This window comes from Salarias fasciatus, chromosome 2 (assembly GCF_902148845.1).
Source record: "Salarias fasciatus chromosome 2, fSalaFa1.1, whole genome shotgun sequence".
Classification (NCBI taxonomy): domain Eukaryota; kingdom Metazoa; phylum Chordata; class Actinopteri; order Blenniiformes; family Blenniidae; genus Salarias; species Salarias fasciatus.
The window spans coordinates 995,298-1,010,005 of NC_043746.1; positions in this window are offsets into that span (position 1 = coordinate 995,298).

Genomic DNA, 14,708 nt, shown 5'->3' on the forward strand with positions numbered 1-14,708 from the left:
TGATTTGCGGCCATCTCTCCAGTGTTTGTACTCTTGGGGTTTTTATTGAAAAAAGTGTTTCTCAACGTCATCGTCAGGGTCTTGTTCTTGACTTTCCTGCTCCCTGCTTCCTGTTTCCTGTCATGTCATCACGTCAGTACGTACGAGGGAACGCATGCGCGGAACAAATAATCCCCTGTTTAATCCGCTCTGCTGCCAAGTGGTGTACTGTATATACGAGACACGGAGCGGATTATTGATCGGTGAGACGACCTCGTACATTTGGATCCGAAATACAATCGGCTCCGAGTGAAGCGGATCCACTCAGTGTTTACATGAACCTTTTACAATCCGCTTCACCTCCAGTCCCGTTACACGGAGGAGTTTTGGGTCCATGCAAACGTGGCCAATCATTCCCAAAACATCTTTATCAGAATCAGAAGTGAATGAAGACGGAAACTCTGGACTCCCAGGGACATAAAACAATAAATAAAGACAGAAGTACTGTGGCTTCACAATTCCATGCTTAATCTTTCAGAGAAGCAATTTACGGGACAGATTGGGATTATGACTGCGAACCTGTCCCTAAATGTAGGACTGGAAAAAAAACCCGACAGTAGAGGTTCTGTTTTGAGGGGGGTGTGTTCAGGATCAGGATCTCTGGGGAAACACTCCAGATCCCTCTGCAGTCCAGCATGACAGCAGCTCCAGGCTGGAACCAAACCAACGGCTCCGGATTTAAACCTGCAGCTCTGCCTCTGCGGCCGAGGAGGGGTATTCCAGGTCGCCAGCGCCTCTCCAGGTTCACATGGGGTTCCAGGGCCCGGGAAGGTCTGGCCTGTCCTGTGCAGGCTGAAGATCTTCCCCACTGCGTCTGACCTTTTCCTCACTTTGTCCCTCCACTCAGCTTTAGATCCTCCCTGTCTGACGCAGCTGTCTGTGAATCCCAGCGTCTGTGGACTCCCTCTCTGTAAGATCAGCGGTGTGTTCATCACCACTGACCTGAGACGGCGCTTTGGAGGAGTTTGAGATAAACAACAGTGCAGTCTTGATCAGGTGATCAGCAGCGAACAGGGTCTGTAATGATGTTGTGATTCAGCTGCCGAGTTCTGCAGCTTTGAAATGAATATGTAGCAAAATTAAACATAAAACTGATCATCTGAATTAATTCCTGCTTTCTGTAAGTGAGTCGACAGGTCTGTTGATGAAGAGTGAGAGAGCCGTAAAGCCGACAGACAGGATTATCTTTTTGAGTTTGTGTGATCTTTGGTATCAAACCTCAAATTCAGCCGTTTCCTCCTTGGTGTTTCTGTGCTGTTGTAGGGAGGCTGTGCTCACCATCGTCTCCCACTTTTATAGTAAAACATTTAAAAAACATTTACTTCCTTCTAGTGATCCGTCAGTGAGACACAAGATGGGTCAGGATAAGCGTTAACTCTTACAGCGACTTCTGTTGGTAAATTCCACCAAAAGTAACCAAAAGAAACAGTTCAGGCAGGAAATTACTGCTCAAAAGTTACGTTTTCACCGAGTGTTCAACACTACAAGAAGAATGAGCAGCAATACAAAACGAAGAACTGAGAAATCAGACAAGTATAAAAGGTTTTTCTAGTTTAAATTACAATCTAATATCTGCTGAAGTGCCTCAGGTTCCTGCTTCAGTTAAATAACTCTCTTTCCGTGACGCAGCCCGCCTCATTAACACCACTGAGCTGTTCTGTCTGTTCACGCTTCCACCAGAGCCTTTTCTGTTTGACATGCTGAACAGGGACGTTCCGGGGGCCGTGGTAGGCTATTTTAATGTCCAGGCCGCGGCGGGTGAGCGACCCCTGACCCCCAGGACAGCAGAGATGACATTCAGACGTGCCGCCGAATCGGATGTGGCAGACCCTCCCACTGTGGTCTCTGTCCTCGACCTGCTGGGGGACGAGTGACTACAGGCCTGCGGTCTGTCCTGGACGCTCCAGGAGCTGAGGGTCGGTACTGGATGAGGGTCTGTCCTAGACGCTCCAGGAGCTGAGGGTCAGTACTGGATGAGGGTCTGTCCTGGACGCTCCAGGAGCTGAGGGTCGGTACTGGATGAGGGTCTGTCCTGGACGCTCCAGGAGCTGAGGGTCAGTACTGGATGAGGGTCTGTCCTGGACGCTCCAGGAGCTGAGGGTCGGTACTGGATGAGGGTCTGTCCTGGACGCTCCAGGAGCTGAGGGTCGGTACTGGATGAGGGTCTGTCCTGGACGCTCCAGGAGCTGAGGGTCGGTACTGGATGAGGGTCTGTCCTGGACGCTCCAGGAGCTGAGGGTCGGTACTGGATGAGGGTCTGTCCTGGACGCTCCAGGAGCTGAGGGTCGGTACTGGATGAGGGTCTGTCCTGGACGCTCCAGGAGCTGAGGGTCGGTACTGGATGAGGGTCTGTCCTGGACGCTCCAGGAGCTCAGTACTGGATGAGGGTCTGTCCTGGACGCTCCAGGAGCTGAGGGTCGGTACTGGATGAGGATTGGCTGTTTGACTGGCTGAGCGCCGTCCTGACTGCCGGGAGAATCAGGGAGTGGTGGACAGTTTGCGGGTGCTGTGTCGACTCTGTTAACATCTTTACTCACATGTTTGTGAAGTTTTGTCTTCCTCCCCTCCCCTCGTCTGTTGTCTCCTTTCACGTCGTCTTTTTGTCTCCCGTCCCCTGGTCGTCCCCCGTCGCTCTCCTCTCCCGCCTCCCTGCCCGTGGTTGCCCTCGCCGCCTCAGCTGATATAAAGTATGGCGACAGCGACTGAAACCAGAGGGATGAAGCAGAGCTATTCCAGGACTGCGGGCGAGCGCCACAGTGTCTCACACACACACACACACACACACACACACACACACACACACACACACACACACACACACACACACAGCCAGGTGATGTGAGGTAGAGCGACAGAGCGGATTAAACCTGGAGGGTGTGTGTGTGTGTGTGTGTGTGTGTGTGTGTGAGAGAGAGAGAGAGAGAGAGGGATGGAGAAAGTATACATTCACCACTCTGGTCTTGTAGACAGGCCTGACGAGACTCCAGCAGATACATGCAGGCTGGGCTCATACGATCCACCCACACATGTACGGAGACAGCAGAGTGACTCAGCTTCCGTCACGCTGTTCTCACACGGAGGAAGTCGGAGCAGCGGGACTCAGCTCCCAGATCCGTCCTGAAGGAGCTCGTCCTGCCTGCTAGCCGATGACTCTGACCGGGTTTCTCAGTCATGTGCACAGCTTCAGGATCCCTGAAGAGGTTCTCTGAGCGAACCGCAGAACCCCGGCAGCCAGTGGCACGGTGGGGGGGGGATGCAGATTGTTAACTCTGCTGTTTGCTTGGGGGTCTTCGTCTCTCCCTTGGTGGTTGGAGCTGCTGCACTGGAGTGTCAGATCACACACTGGCACTTCCATTTCAGCTGATGATGTTGTTAATGGCTGTTATGATCTTCAGGCAGTAGAAAGCTATCGTCAGTCAGGAAACGGAGACGAGATTTTAAATGTAAACTATTTCTTGTTGAATACTGTACTCAGTTTGTGGTGTGATGCTGGCTGGTGTGAGTCGGATGTTTGTTACCTCCGCCAGGAGGTTATGTAATCACGTAGGTTTGTTGGTTGGTTGGTTGGTTGAATTGTTAGCAAGATCACGGGAAAAGTAATGAACGGATTGCAATGAAGCTTGGTGGAAAGGTGGGTCTTGGGCTAACTTAGAATCCATTAAATTTTGGTGAAGCTCCGGATCACTGTCTGGATCCAGGAGTTTTTTAAAGGATTCTTTATCATTGAGAGATAGGGAGTCTTTCACATAGTTGGGCAGGCCCGCCGACAGGGGGGACAAACGCCTGGTTCACAGGACGCGCCGCTTCCGATGCGGAAGTGGAAGCGCCGCGCACCGACTGTCAGATCGGCGCCCTGTTAACCTCTCTGACGGCTCATACAGGAGGGTAGCGGCTCGCGCCGTGGACCGCCAGTTAAAGCTGCACAGAGCAGATCGCACCAGACAGGAAGTCGGGAAAGGAAAATACGAGAGAATCCGGTCAATTTTAAAATTAAAATCAAGTAAAATAACATAAATTATGTTGCTTTTTGGTTTTCCTTTTCAGATAAACACACACACACACACACACACACACACACAGGGAGAGAGGGCGACAGGGCGAGAGAGAGAGGCGCCACACGCTGCAGCGCTCCGCTCCGATCTGATCACAATGTGGTTTTATTATATCTGCTGTTCTTCTGGTTGTTGGTGACTGATTTGAGCGGTGGCGGAGGGCTGCCTCTCTGAGAGCCACATTCTAGTATTTTCTGTTTTGTTTTCAGCTGATGGAAGTCAGGTCTTCCTCCACTGCATGACACTTCTGACAAATCCGGTTGAAACATGCCAAACTGCAAAAGCCACTCACTGAACAATGAACGTCTGGATACAGGTGGAAATAACAAAACACGTCTTCCTGACGGACTGCGACCACGCCCTCGGACCACACTTTACTCGTCTGGTCTCAGATCCCAAGCAGCTTCCTTCCAGATCCGCCGATGGTGTTCATCAAAACACCGTCTCCACCGTACTCGATTCCTGAAGCCAGACCGCACCGTGAAGAAGCTTCAGGTCTGTGTTTTGGAGGCTCTCTGCCGCCGTGGTGGAACAGACCTCCGCCGAATGAAATCAGCTGAGAACAACTCTGGAGCCTGTGATTGTGTGACCGTCAGTGTGTCTCACCTGACAGACAAGCCTGTGAAGATTCCCTGCATGTCCACGTCCGTGGACTGTCTTCAACAAACCCAGTGTCACCTTCAGCTCCACTGACGAATCCCTGATAACGTGATACCCGGACTGCTCTGACCGTCCTTCGAAAGCTCGCCGTTCCACTGAGGACTTCTCCTCAACTGCTTTTCAGACTGACTTTAGAAAAAAGGCAAAGCGGCGCTGTCCTTTGAAGGCGAGTTGGCCCGGTGTTCTCGGAGTGGACGCCCCTAGAGGAACCGCCGTGGGCTGTTCTGCATTACTGACAGTGAAAAGATGAAGTGAAAGCAGAGCTGATGGAGAGGAGGGAGAGGGCTGGAGTGGAAACAAAGACAGGACAGCCGAGCCATGAGGGGAGGACCGCGACTCATATTCTCTCAACAAAGTGTCACTTTATATTGTAAAACACTCACTCACACACACACACACACACACACACACACACACACACGGATTCAGTTTTCCCTCATAACGAGGCCGGCTCCAGTCAAAGGACCAGACGTATTGGCGATGGCGTGGGGAGTCTGCAGAATGAGCGCGCTCCTGCCGCGGCGCCGCCGCCGTTTGGCTTCGCAGTAATTAAATGTACAAAGAGCACAAACACAATTTCTCTTTCACTGACTGTCTAATCAGAGAAGTTGCTTATTTTCCAGCCTGATTCCTTTCCAGTAACGGAGCGTCTGTCAGATCTCTGGACATTCTGGCTCTTAATCGTCTCTGTTTTCCTTCTAGTTCTTTTTTTGGTCACGTGACCCGAGGATACGGGAGGATCTTCTGTGATGGAGGCCAGAACGTTCCGATACTTCAGGACCTCGTCCGCAATCTTACACTCCTTCTGTTTAACAGCTCAGCCTCTGTCTTATCGAACACAGTAGAGGTAGGAGGGAGAACAAATCCCCGGCTGTGTCTTTTCTGGAGGACCGACCTGCCTCCCTCTGCTGCGATGCCTTTCTGCCATTATCATCTCTGGTGTATTCAAGGTCAGGCACCTAATTCCCTTCATTTCTTAGTTTCACCACGAGCGCCGATCTCCCCTGGCCTTATTCCTCGCTGTTTCCAGGAGTCGGGCCTTCCACTTTCTCCTTGATTTGCCTCCATTAGCGTGGATATCAGCCCGAGCGCTGGTTTCTTTTGTCAGTCGGAGCGCCGGCGGGATTCAGGCCAGTGGAGGAGGAGGAGGAGGAGGAGGAGGAGGAGGAGGATGGTAGAAGCTGGTAGTCTGCAGATATTATCTTCTGTCTGTCGTTTGCTCCCTCTAAAACCTAAAACAGTTTCTTTTTTATTTTTATCACTTCAGCAGAACGTTAGATTGATTGCCATTAGGGACTGCGGTGATGAGATGGAACCAGGAATCAGGCTTCATCCACAGTTGTGGTTCTGTAATGAGGGTTTTTGTCAAGGTTTCAAGTTATTGGATGTTTTCTTGTAACCTTTTGATTTGTCGATCGTTCTTCTGAAGAGATGAAGTGAAATACCCTGGTGATCTTCATAGCTTTACATATTTTAGGAGCAATCAGTGAAACCATTCACATATAGCGCTCAGCTTAAGGGTAAACTACCAAAACCACCTTCTACCTCCAACTAGTGAGCATGGTGTAGAGCATGAACGACAGGATGAAGCTGAAGAGTCGGTTTCATTCTGGTAAAGATCCAGCAGAACAGAGACTTTGGGAATCGTACACACTGATCTCTCAGAGGGACGAGCGGCTCGGCATTCGGGACGGCGTTCTCCTCGCCTCTCATCACAAACGGGTTCCCGACTGCTGGATCCGTCACCGTGACATTCACCGAGCGCCGCGTCTTCGTCAGTCACAGCGGGAGTTTTCCAGTCACCTAGCAACAGCCTCCAACCTTGAAGAGAGAGACTCGTTGCTCTGTGGTGTCTCGTGCTGGTGGGGAGCTGCAGACCCTGCAGGACTCGCTGTCTGTCCAGCTGAACGGACGAAGGCGGCTCGGGACGATGCTCGCAACCATCCACCGTACAAAAACTGGACCAAGCACGTGAGTCCAAAACATGAGGCCGACCCGGAAGTGCCAAAAACTGCTCGGTTCGGAAGTCCACAGGGGTCAGGGGTCGCAGAGAGAAACCCAGATTTAAACCCAGATGGAAGCAGTTTACAGCAGAACATCACATGATCACAGAACGCCACAGTCCTGGGTCAGTCAGCCCCGCCTCTTGTTGCTCTCTGGCCCCGCCCCCTCTCTGTCTTTTTTCATCTCTGCCTCCAGAATTCCATCATGGCTGCCTCCAGCTCCCTCATTTGCTGATGACAGAAACAAACGGGTGACGACAGGAATGGCTGCCACCTGCTCGCAGCGCGGAACCAAACCACCTTCACCACAGGTTAAACTCAGCAGTTCAGCTGGTGTTTGGTGGTTTAGAGAAGACTCAGATTGACAGACTTTGTTTCCGGTCAGATCAGGATCAGCTGCGGTGTAAAGCGGTTCCAGTTCTATAAATACTCCTAAAGTCAGCAATCTCTCAGGGATGATTTGGTTTCTCAGAAATGACCCGAAGCTTTGAGCCTTTGCTGTGACTGTGTGTCTGTCCAGCGGCGCTCTCCTCTGCAGGCTTTTCCTCTCCGGCCCGGTTTACTCAACATTTTCAAGTGAAAACTGAGAGCTCTCACTGCGTTTCGGGTGCAGCAGAAGCCTTTGGTGCAGACATGTGCAGTCGTGATGTTCCCTCCATCCACAGAGCCAGAGCCCATGGAAAGAACGGTCAAGTAGAGGCTGCTTCCCAACCAGTGGTGAGAAAACTTAAAGAGATGCCCCCTCACACCCCTCTCACCAAAATAAAACAAAAAGAAAAACGCCCCGTTGAGAGGAAAGAGCAGCAGGCTCTCAGTGAAGCGCTGCCAGCAGCCACAGGTTTAGATTTAAGAAAAGCAGCTAATAATGTGAAATCCTTTGTTTCCATGTGTTTCCCATTCAACACCTTCTGCACATGTGAACGTGGCGTGTTCGTTACACTGCCTCCTCTATCAGAGGAAACCAGCCTCGTAACATAAAGACGTCCTCCGTATTCAGCAACTTTGATTCAAATTGATGAAACACTAAAAATGCTCATTCGAACCATGAATAAAGAATGACTGCGAGTACTTTGGGTATTTATTTTCACAATTTCACTCCACCGAAGTGATCCTGGTGAGCAGGGTTGGGAGGGTTACTTTCAAATTTTAATCCAGTACAATTACAAGTTACTTGTCAAATAATGTAATCAGTAACTTACTCTAATTACTTCAGTTAAAAAGTAACGTACCAGATTACTTTTAGTTACTTTTAGATAACAATGTGTCGTCCTCACAGTGTATTGACAGCTCTACACAGTAAACACTAAATGCTGTGAGTGTTCTGAACTCTGCTGAACTCTGTGTTCAGCCCCAATTAATACCAACAACATGACCTTTAACCTCTAACCTACTGAGAATCTGACTTTCTGTCTTTCTGACTCAGGATCAGCTCCATCAGTCCAGACTGTGTTCCTCTAGTAGCTCTACAGTCCAGCAGCAGCAGGAGCTGTACTGACAGTGTTAACACACATTTCTCCTCTGTCCTCAGTCTGCTGTGTAGCTGTACTGCTGCAGGGAGGAGCAGGGTGTCTTCAGGTCGGCCATGAACACTGTTTGTTCCAGAGGTCAGAGGTCATTCACTCCTCAGTGACAGAAGGAAACATGCAGTCTCCAGTAAATCCTCCATCCAGGATGAAGATATTACTGCCTCCATCAGATTCTTCTGAGTTCAGCCTGGTGAGGCTGGTTAGCAGGTTACTGACAGGTTAGCAGGTTACTGACAGGTTACTGACAGGTTACTGACAGGTTAGCAGGTTACTGACAGGTTACTGACAGGTTAGCAGGTTACTGACAGGTTAGCAGGTTACTGACAGGTTACTGACAGGTTAGCAGGTTACTGACAGGTTAGCAGGTTACTGACAGGTTACTGACAGGTCAGCAGGTTACTGACAGGTTAGCAGGTTACTGACAGGTTACTGACAGGTCAGCAGGTTACTGACAGGTTAGCAGGTTACTGACAGGTTAGCAGGTTACTGACAGGTTACTGACAGGTTACTGACAGGTTAACAGGTTACTGACAGATTAGCAGGTTACTGACAGGTTAGCAGGTTACTGACAGGTTAGCAGGTTACTGACAGGTTACTGACAGGTCAGCAGGTTACTGACAGGTTAGCAGGTTACTGACAGGTTAGCAGGTTACTGACAGGTTACTGACAGGTTACTGACAGGTTAACAGGTTACTGACAGATTAGCAGGTTACTGACAGATTAGCAGGTTACTGACAGGTCAGCAGGTTACTGACAGATTAGCAGGTTACTGACAGGTTAGCAGGTTACTGACAGGTTAGCAGGTTACTGACAGGTCAGCAGGCTAACAACACTTCAGCTTCACTGTGGGTTCAGGTGTGTTTCATACCTGTAGATGTGTCTTCAGGTTTGATGAGTTCCTGGATGTTGAGAGCATTTTCACAGCTGGAGGCAGAGTTTACATCCTACAGAGAAGTTCTGGCCTCATCTGACTGAAATACAGAATGTCTCGTTTCCATCCAGAGAAAGAGTTTCTCTCTCTGGAGCAGCCATGACTCCAGCAGCAGGGGGTAAAATCCACAGCATTGTGGGTTGTTTCATTCAGGGTTAAACATATCAGTAGAGCGAGAGGCTGCTCCGAGACAGCGGTCGATGCGGCGTCTATCATTTATATATCTACGGCGTCTATTGTTTATAGATCCATGATTTGTGACGTAAAGTGCTGTAAAGTGCCACAGTGTCTGTATACGGCGCAGATGTCTGTTGTTGCTGGTATATTCCGTCTGATTTTCCAAAGTAATCCCGCTCAGTAATCCGTGTTTTTAAGTACCTGGAACAAGATTACATATTTTTTGCATGTACTATAACGGATTACAGTTACAATTTTTTTGTATCCTGATTACGTAACGCCGTTACACGTAATCCGTTACTCCCCAACCCTGCTGGTGAACATCAGGAGTTACATCGATATGCAACGCTGCAGGTGGAAACGGAGGATTCTGACTCTGATCCACCTGGTTCTGATTCTGGTTCTGATCAGACTGACTCCAGGAGGTGAAGCACAGTCCAGAAAGGATTCCAACAACTTTGTATTTATTGCTTTCATTTTTTTTTGCTAAATAAATCAGAATGAAATTTTTCATGTCGAGTTTTTTGGACTGTTTGTCTTCATCAATCTCAGTGATGCTGAAACATCAGTGATAATTATTTGAATGGGAAAAACCTACCATTGCTCTGTTGCACATGTATCTGTCTCGCCAGTTTAATAATGATAAACAAAGACCAGAAGATTTGGAAAGAAAAAAAACGCAAAGTAGGTCAAGTAGAATGATGAGAAAAAAAATGCAAAAGATAAACAAAAAGGTAAAAAAATAAAGTACATAAATGTACTGTAATATCAAGGAGAGTAGAAATTTTTTTATGCAGAAGAAAATCATTCGTGGAGAGTTTTTTTTTTTTCTCTATATTTTTCAAATCAAAAGTATTTTACAGAGTTAAAGCAGTGAAGTTGCCTCCATACAGTTTTTCACTCAGAGTGGGTAAATCCTCTAAATGTGTCTGCGTAATGCAGCCGGAGCCAGGTGTTGTCGCAGGGATTTGAACACTCCAGCAGGCCGGTACAGTCGTCTTTATACCGTCTTATGTTCCTGATTGCTTCGTCACATGCGTCTGCTGCGTACGTTTAATATTCCTCCATAGATCCACATTAATTCATTTTCACGGATCCTGACTGGAGCAGAGCGGCGGAAACAAACGGAAGGAAAACTTCCTCATTTTGATTTATCGACGTTTGATTTTAACGCTGATATTTCTATAATCAAAGAAGAGAAACCATGTTTATTACACACACAAACAACTAAAGCGACAGATTAGTCTGTGTGTCAGACATCATTTATTCAGGCTGAAGTGCTTGTGCAGTGTGAAAGTGTGTCTGCAGGGCGTCTTTAAGCAGCAGCTTCATTACATCGGGACGTAGCGCAGACTGCAGGCACGTTGCTTTTCCTTCACACATTCTTTCAATTACAGCTGATGAATCGCAGAGGATACGTCTGCAGTGAAACAGCCAACAATGCCCAATTTACAAGAACTCCCTCTGTCAGCAGTGAGTGTCTTACGTGTAACATCATTTTACTGTTCGACCTCCAGACACCAGGGTTCATTATTTCCTCCAACAGTCATGTTTTCGTGTGCATTAGCTTAGCAAACAGGAACAAGCTAGCAACAAAAGACTTGACTCCAAAACGGCTTCGGAGGAAATATCTTTCATCTTGCGACCTGCTGATGTTTCAGAAAAGGTAAAACGGTCCCTGTGTCTGAGGGCAGACTTTATCATTCTGAGGCATCAGCTAAACCTGGAATTCTGTGGCTTCTGACAGTGGACAGCAGCAGCTAGCATTTAGCTTTACGCTGAGCAGAAGCTGTTCAGGAATGAGAACAAAGCCGAATAGAACATGGATTTTTAATGATTAGTTTCTTATTTGTTGTTGTGGTTTTTATCACATGCTAATGTTGTGAAATAAGTGAAAAGTTGTGGCTTTAATTTAATGTTCGTTACCATCTTAAGTGGCATTAGCCACATCTGAGACACCGCGTTCAATAATTCATGAGGTCCAGGAAACAGTTCTATTTAAGCTGTTGGAGGATGAAAACAAAGCTTAAAGAAAGAATATTTAATGTTGATTTCTGTCTTGTGAAGACATCCTGATGTTGTTAAATTAGCACATTTAAAGTCTACTTTTCCGCATTTACGCTCATTATACTCAGAATCTGCTGTAGCCGAGTCCAGACTACAGCCTGGTTCAGTAAAACCCACCATGAACAGCTCTGATAATGAGTTTTCAGGAATTTGCATGATGCTGCCCTTATTGAGGCTCTGTATTTTACATGCTAATGGATGCTGAGCAGGTCTGAGGCGCCAGCAGTGGAACATCCCAGCGTCACGAGGAGGAACGAAGCGGAGCTCTAAACCCAGTGTGCAGCCGACCCGCATCGGGAGGAAGGTGTTAAATAACGCTGCCATCCGTCTTTACCTGCAGCGCTCTGCGGCGTCGTGTTTTTAAAGAGGAATAAGCAGCATAAAGCTGCCGCCACGGAGACTTTTCACTCTTAGTTTAATCCGTTTTCTACTGTCTCATGGCTTTAAAGCCTCCTTTTTTTCTTTTTGGTTTTTACCTTCCTGCTCCAGAAATCCAAGCCGACCTTTCATGTCGCTGTGCTGAAATCGATGCTGGATCGTAGCTATCTCCTGCCTTCACCTGCTCAGAGGAGCGCCGCAGTCCCCCTGTGCTGCATGTGACTGAAGTCCTGTCTAGACGGGATTAGTTTTCCTCAGATGATAGCGCGCTCCCTCCTGTAAATGAAGTTTCTGGCCCCGCGTAAATAAAATTACTCATGATTTTGAGGTGTACAAACGGCGTATTAGGTAAATCGATGCAAATTAGTGCGCCGATGTCGACGCTCTCTCGGAGAGAAGCAATCAGAACTCCTCATCCAAAGATTGCACATTAAAAATCTGCCGGGATGAGTAATGCTTCGGCTTCAGAGACTTTATTATCTGACGGCATGTAATCATACGAGTGAGAGAGGCTGCTTCAGAGCCTCCCGCTGTGCACGCTTCCTGCCCGTGCAGAGGCTCAGGAGAGAACACAGGAAGCTGCACTCATGTGGAAACATGATCGGATCAAGACTTAAACCAACAGCACTGCAGAATCTTTCTGTCACCAGTTAAAGTCTCCATGCTGTATTTTCTCTGGAGGTTCTCCAGAGTAGAGCGGCGGGCAGAGCTTTCAGCTATCAGACTGCTCTCATGTGGAACCAGCTCCCGGTTCCTGTTATGGAGGATGACACTGAGTCTACTTCTCTGGGACCTGCAGGTCACAGGTCTGAGTCCCTGACCGAAACCGGAACAGCGGAAAGCCTCCTCCTCTGAGTCTGGGTCTGAGTCTTAGTGAACGGGAGGGTACGGGTAGGCTTTTCCCAAATCTGTCACGTCTCCACCGCAGGAAGCGCGGTTGGAAAGTAGGCGGGGCTCTGAACAGCCACCAGCTGAAGCCACATGCCACCAGCGGTACCCGGGTCTGGACAGCTGCTGGACCATGGCGGGTTTGTCGAGAGTGACGGCCGTTGCTCGTACCAGTCAGCTGATGGCAGTGATGGACAAATGAAGCTTCATGAACCACCGTCTTTATTTCCTGAAGCCACTAGATGGCGCTATCTGTTCAGAATGGTTTGAGAGCGCACTTCACTGCTACTCCCTCTAGTGGCTTCAGAAAATAAAGGCCGTGGTTCATGGAGCTTCATGAAGCTTCATCTGCTCATCACCGGCTGCTGCTCCTCCCTGGTAACCGTTCCGTTGTTCCAGGTGCTGCAACGAAGGGGTTGAGAATGATGGTAATGGTTGGAAACGGTTCTTTCTGTCCTGTGGTCAGTGGAAGTGTAGAAGACGGCGTTCCGTCCTGCCCCGCACCAGCACACACTGCGTAGTGGAAACTTGGCTTGCTTCCCTCCGATCAGCTCTTGGTAAATGGCTTTGTGACATTTGGACTTTCCTTCCACCAACCCGGAACCTTTCAGAAGAATGACTTTTTCTTCACACTCTGGTCTCTGCACGGTTTCTTCATTCACCATGTGAAGGTCGTCACATCGACATTCCACCATTTCTTATCTTTTTGCTTTGATGATTGTCTGGTTTTAATCAAAAGACAATTTTTTCCCAAAAAAATCCAGCTGCACCCAGAACGCCGTCTTGCTGGGGATCATAATTCTGACTGTGCTTTATATTTTGAATGATAAATCTTTTTTTACTTGGTGTGGCTCACTGGAGCAGAACCTCTGAACGTAGACCTGAGGCATGGCCCGCGGTGCTGATTGTCCATCTGGTGATTGGTCACTCAGTGTAATGACCCAATCAGCAACGAGCTGGCCAGTCTGAACCTCCACAGGAGGAAAGAAACAGCTCATCTGGTTTTCTTTAACTTGATCCATTTGGTAACTTTTCAAAGTCCAAAGTGTGTTTTTGTAGATTATGAATGAAACTAGAATCATTCGCCTTTTCGGTTATGTGTAAATTTTAAAGTTTGGCAAGACATTTCTGTCTGAGTTCTTTTTTCTATCTTTGATACTTCGAAATGGAGTAGAAACCCCAACTTTTACATGATTACATTTTTTAATTTAGTATTTATTTTATGTTTTTCATGAAATTATTCCAATATTTTTTGATTTATGCTAGACTAAATGAAAGTTAAAAATGGTTGAAATAATTGATTTATTAGTCAAACGTTTGTCACTGGAACAATTTTAAAGCTAAATTTCAGTTTTAATCCATGCTAAGGTCATTTAGGAAAATTTTCAGGGATTTCTTCACAGCATCTTCTTAATTAGCATTGCTGATTTGTTGCCATGGTGATCATTACAGAACGATGCTTTCTGGGACAAATGTCTTGGTTTTTCTTCTTCACAAGATGTGATTTCATCTTTTTACTGTCACAGTGACTAAAGACATCCTCTCCCATGTTACCGGCTGTTGTGCACATTAAGGCGTGTTGCTCACATCTGCTGTATTTCTGACATTTTAAGCGTCTTTTCTATACTGTATCGCTGGTGTCATTGTCAAAATCTGATTATATTATCGGTACACAAGAAACAAATCTCGAGAAAAACTTTAACACTGTGACGGTTCCTGAGAAAACAGTGACATTTAGAGACTGGAATTACTAGGAGTGTAACAATACCTGTATTTGTATTGAACCGTTTCGGTCCGGGCCGTTCGGTTCGGTACAGGACTGTCCCCGGGTGAGTTCACGGGCCAAAGGTTGTTTGTTTTCCCCGGCTCACGGCCGGATGGTGCGTGTGTTTACGTTCTGCGGCTAGCATGTGCAGCTACACCTGCAGCCATGGTTGCTACTGCTAGCAGCTTCGTCCATGCTCCACATGTCCGCGTGGCGCATTGG